Genomic DNA, 6,096 nt, shown 5'->3' with positions numbered 1-6,096 from the left:
TCCAACGTTTTAACAAACTTCATTTGAACATTGAAAGGTGTTCATTTTTTTTTTGCTAAATTGGAAATCAGTTTTTCCATCAACCTCTCAATATTGATCTTTGAACCCATCATTCTACTTAAATCCTAACAAATGGCTCTGATACCAATTCGTTAAAACTATATTGTTGTACTCTCAACTGACTCAGGATTTTTCAAAATAGCCACTATTTTTTTTTTTGGGACATTTAGGCCATTTAAGGCAAACTCACACACACAACGCATACACATAGACTCGAATCCTGAACCTCTTAGTTAGAAGCCTAAGCTCTCAACCAATAGGCCAAGAAGACTTGTGTAAAATAGCCACTAAGACTTTCACCTAAGAGTTAAAATCACGGAAAATAATAAGTTATCTTAAGGTTACAAATACCCGGTCACAAATTGCTTATATGAAATATTTAGAAACTTAAAATGATTTATCTATAATTAGAACATAACACACAAGTTAATGATTTCTTGATTTAAGTAATTAAAAATTTATATTAATGATTTATTTACAAATATTAAAATTAGCAAGCTAATTAATTTTTCTAATTAATTAGAGAGATTTTTCACTAAAACTTACACAATAATATGGCTAAGAGAAACTTGCAACCAATCAAAACTAGTAGTAAAAAGGTGTTTGATTAAATAAACATGAATATTGTTGCAGGCTATAATATTTGTGGAGATAAAGTACAAAAAAATTTCAAGTTTTAACATTACACGGGTATCCAACTCACAAATATAGATAATATAAACACTGGAATTTTTAACGTGAAAAATCACGAGTATCCAACAAAGGAAAAAACCACGAGGCCACGCCCAGTTGAAATAAATATGTTAATGTTTGAATAGATTAAAAATGATTAATTCATCCTTGAATTTAAGTACGGTCATTTTACAATATTCAATTATCAGGTTGAAATCTAGCGACGAATAGAGATCAGACGAAAGTTCGGCGGCGGTCGATGGTTGAGCATAAATCCGACATCAATTGGTGAACAGGCGGAAGTTTGACAACAGTTGATGATCGGGCAGAAGTTCAAAGACAATCGGTGGCCAGACATAAGTCTTCCAATAGTCAATGGTCGACCAGAAGTCTGACGACAGTTGGTCGATGGGTGGTGGTCATGGAGGAATCCGGCAGCAAGAGAAATCGAATTTCTCTTCCTTCATTCTCTTCTTTGTTTGGGTTCTCTTCAATGAAGAATGAGTGGTTTATTTATAGTTTTTTGAGAGTCACATATTCAATAAATAGGGAAAAGATCAATGACATGATGAGAGTATTTTGAATGGACAACTAATATAGACTCCCTTGATCATGGACCGTTTATCAAATTTTTGAGCATATTAATAATATCAGAATTTGGAGAGCTTGGGCTCATTATATTCTTCTCATTGAGCAGCTCGAATCGACAATAAGCATGCCACTTTTGAAAACCATTTTTTCATCCAATTTATGGTTTGAACCTTCCAAATGCACTTTGGGTCTTCGATTTGGACCTATTTAGGCTCAGAATTGGTTGAATTCGGTGTGTTGGGTTCGTCTTTTCGAGACGTTCAGTTTGCTAAAATTAGAATTTGGATGGTCCCTGATTTAATTTTGGAAGTTTTCAACTCAATTTTGCTTTCAGATTTGTGCCCAATCATGATTAATTTTTGATGATATATCAAATATATTTGAAACTACATTAAGAGCAAGAATATTTTATGAAAAATAGTAAACAATATTATAAATATCAAACTAAGAATCTTGCTAACTTGAATATAAACAAGTTGAATGCAATGAATCATAAGATCATCCACCAAAGAAATGAACAAGAGCAATTTACATGATTCAACACATTTTTTTGCCTACATTCAAATGGAGAAAGAGGGTTTATATTTTTATTCACTTGCACGAATTAGTTACTGTTGCGGGCTAGAACATACGTAGCGATAGAGTTAGAGTCCTACGTCTTAGAGTTGTATGGATATCCAGCTCACACACAAAGAACACAAGATTTTTTTTACATGGAAAACCTTGGAAAGGCGGAAAACCATGGGGCCAAACCCAGTTGAAAATGATTACACTAGAATTTCAATAGATTACGATGGAATGACTCGTCCTTGAGGGCGATCAGATTACAAATGTCAATTGTAAAGTTGACGTCAGGGGTAAATGAAAGTTCGATGTCACTTAATGGTTTGATAGAACTCAGGGCCTAAGGATATGGTTCGACGGAACAAAGGGCCTCAAGTGGTGGTCCGGCAAAACTCCGGGCGTCAGGTGGTGGTCCGACATAACTCAAGGTCTCAAGTGGTGATCTAGAGGAACTCAAGGCCTTAGGTGGTGGTCTAGTGGAAATAAAGGCCTCACGTGGTGGTCCGGTGGAACTCAGGGCCTCAGATGGTGGTATGGTGAAATTCAGGGCCTCAAGTTGTGGTCTGGCAGAGCTTAGGGCCTCAAGTGATGGTCTGGCGGAGTTCAGGTTCTCAAGTGGTGGTCCGGTGGAGCTCAGGTTCTCAAGTGGCGGTCCGGCAGAACTCAGGGCCTCAAGTGGTTATCTGACAGAGCTCAGGGCCTCGAGTGGTAGTCAGACAGAGCTCATGGCCTCAAGTGGTGGTCCGGTGGAGCTCATGGCCTCAATTAGTGGTCTGACGGAGCTCAGGGTCTCAAGTGGTGGTCCGACGGAGCTCAGGGCCTCAGGTAGTGGTCCAGCAAAACCCAGGCGGTGGTCGAGGAGGCAAGGAGGCAAGAGCGATCTCTGGTTTATCTCTTTTCTCCTCAGGCATAGGGGTCCCTTTACAAGAGGATTGAGGAGTCTATTTATAGAATTTATAGAGTGGCATGACCCATAAATAGGAGGATCAAGGGTAAATGAGGAGTGGTTTGGATGGACGGCCGATGTCGAATCTCTTGATTGTGGACCGTTCGTCAAACATTTGAAGGTTTTAATGATGTCATAATTCCGTGATCTTGGGCTCGTTGGATTCATCTCGTTGAGTCGCTCAATTCAACTATAATCATGTCACGTTTAGAAACTGTTTGGTAATCCAAATTGTGGTTCAAACTCTCCAACAGCGCTTCGGGTCCTTGATTTGGCCTCATTTGGGCTCGGATTGAGTCAAATTTAGTGTCGTTGGGTTTGTATTTCCGAGACGTTCAGTTTGATTGTAAGTTTGCTGAAATTGAAGTTCAGATGGTCCTAATTTTAATTTTGGAAGTTTCCAACCAGATTTTTCCTCGAGATTCATGCCATGGTAATTTTTTAATGATGTATCATATACGATTAACATACTTTAGATCTTGGTTAATCTCTTAAAACAGAACCAAATTTCTTTAAATGAAATCATATAATTATTTCTTGAAGAAATATAGAGAAAAAGAAAAACCACTAAATCAATTGAATCTCATGATGGTAATTGATATATCATGAAAAAATTATCTTGATTGGGCACGAATCTCGAGGCAAAATCATGCTGGAAACTTCAAAAATTAAATCTGGGATCACCTGAACTCTGATTTCAGCGAACTTATAGTCAAACTGAGCGTCTTGGAAATACGAACTCAACGACACCAAATTCGACTCAATTCGGGCCCAAATGAGTCCATATCAAGCACCCGAAGCGCAATTGGAAAGTTCAAACCAGAAATTGAGTTACCAAACGTTTTCCAAATATGAGACATGCTTGCAGTCGAATCGAGTGGATCGGCGAGACGAATCCAATGAGCTCAAGATTTTTGAATTTGGTCATCATTAAGACATTGAAATGTCTGACGAACGATACACAATTAAAGAATTAAATATCTGCTGTCCATCGAACCACTCCAGATTTGCCCTTGATCTCTCACCTATTTACGGGCCATGCCACTCCAGAAATCTATAAATAGACCCCTCATTTCTCTTGAGAGGGGATCCAAGCAAGAAGAAGAAGAGAAGAAGGATAGGAGGGAAAAAACTCCTCGACCACCGCTGGAATTCTGCCCGACTTCCACGGGACGCCGGAATTCCGCTCGACCTCCAAGTGACGCTGGAGTTTCACATGAACTCCAAATGACACTGGAATTCCGTCCGACCTCCAAGTGACTCCGGAGTTTCACCCGAACTCCAAATCACGCCGAAATTTCATCCGACCTCCAAGTGACATCGGAATTCCGCCCGACTTCCACGGGACGCCGGAATTTCGTCCGACCTCCAAGTGACGTCGGGGTTTCATCCGAACTCCAAGTGACGCCAGAGTTCTGCCCGAATACCATCTTACGTTGGAGTTCTCATCGGTCTCCAATTGACGTCGGACTTCTACCCGACGCCGGACCTCCACTCGTCGTCAAGTTTCTACCATACACCGGACTTTTGCCTGTTGTCGGACTTTCACTGGATATTTATCCAATGCTGGATTTCTATCAATTGTTGGATTTATACCTGACGCCTTCCTTCTGACCTTCATCTTCATACAACAATCATTCTGACCTCCGTCGCCCACCGACTACAGTCCTTCTGACCTCTTTTGTTCGCCGACTACGGTCTTTCTAACTTACGTCGCCCACCGACTATAGTTCGTCCAACCTCTGACTCCCGCCGACTACTATCCTGCCGACTTACGTCGCCCATCGACTTACGTCACCCATCGACTACGTCTTGCCAACTTACGTCGCCCGCCGACTACAGTCCTTTCGACCAACCAAACACATCAACAATATTTATTTGTTTTCACATTATGTAATGTACCTATAAGATGTACATCAAGTTAATGCCTTTCCTCAGGGAAGGGCCTCATTTGTAAACAATTTCAATATTAGTGGATTCATTCAAATTGGGCTATGCCCCGTGATTTTCCCCCTTTGTTCAGGGATTTTTCACGTAAAAATCTTGGTGTCTCTAGTGAATGACGTCCATTATCTTTTTATCTGTATGTGTGCTGGATTTTCGTACAATGTTAAAACGCTAAATTTTATATTTCTCTACCGCCGCGAATACTCGAGGACTCAACAGTAATCATGCAAGAAGATGCTTCTAATATTTTTTTTTTTAGTTCCAACTAGATCACGCACAAAGAAAGAGTTCAAATCATTCTCCTCCCTCTAGCTCTTTCCGAAAATCGAAAGAAGTATAAGTCTTCGCCACTCGCTTCCTTCTCGAAGAACCGAAAAAAGCTCTCTCCCTCACCTTCCTTCTCTCAGTCTCACTTCAGGTCGCGAAGAGCTGCTAGGTTCACATGCCCCTGCTTGGTTTGCTCTCAGGCTCATAATCCCTCTCTAGCCATCAGTCCTACTTGTTTAAATAAAGAAGAAAGCAAAATTTAAGATACAAGCTATACCAAAGGCTATACAGTAGGCTAAATGAGTGAGAAATATGCAGATACAAGCTATACCAAAGGCTATACAAGAGGCTACATGAGTGAGAAATTTGTCAGCTTTAAACAAGAAAGAGCAAACTAAGGCTTCTTTTTGAATGATTTTCTTATTGCTTCTTAAATCAATTTTTTAGTAAAAAATTATATACTTCAAATTATTTAAAAAACATTAAGAAGGTCGTCCCAAATGAAACTTATATTTAAGTGCAAATTAATAAACAGATTGCAACTAATAGTTGATTCACATAATAAATTAGCAATTTAATGAAGACGTATTTAAAAAAAATGTAGACGTATTTTCCACATTTGACATCTAATAATGTTTATTAAGCTTTAATTATAATTAATTGTATAGTTTTGTTCCATTTAACAGATTTGAGCTCAATTTCTATTCCATTTGATTCATTAAGTTATTTACAGATAATTATTTCAATTCATTATATAAATAGTCTGTAGTTCTGAACTTTTAAATTTTAGAGGATGCATAAGTTGAATATTTTTATAAAATTTTATTTACACAAGCAAAAATAGAAAATTTTGTATCACCATTTTCTGACATATTTTCTATGAGGACTAGGGTTCTTTTTTTTTTTTTTTTTTTTTTTTTTTGTTTTTTTAAACACAATCAGTCATTAATTTCTATTTCACATGTTAATTGCAAAATATAATTAAACTATATACAATATAACTAGAACTATTAAATATTTACATTACTTTTTTTTTCTCAATAGTCAAT

This window comes from Dendrobium catenatum, unplaced genomic scaffold (assembly GCF_001605985.2).
Source record: "Dendrobium catenatum unplaced genomic scaffold, ASM160598v2 fragScaff_scaffold_201, whole genome shotgun sequence".
Taxonomy (NCBI): domain Eukaryota; kingdom Viridiplantae; phylum Streptophyta; class Magnoliopsida; order Asparagales; family Orchidaceae; genus Dendrobium; species Dendrobium catenatum.
Note: the sequence above shows the minus strand (reverse complement) of the source record.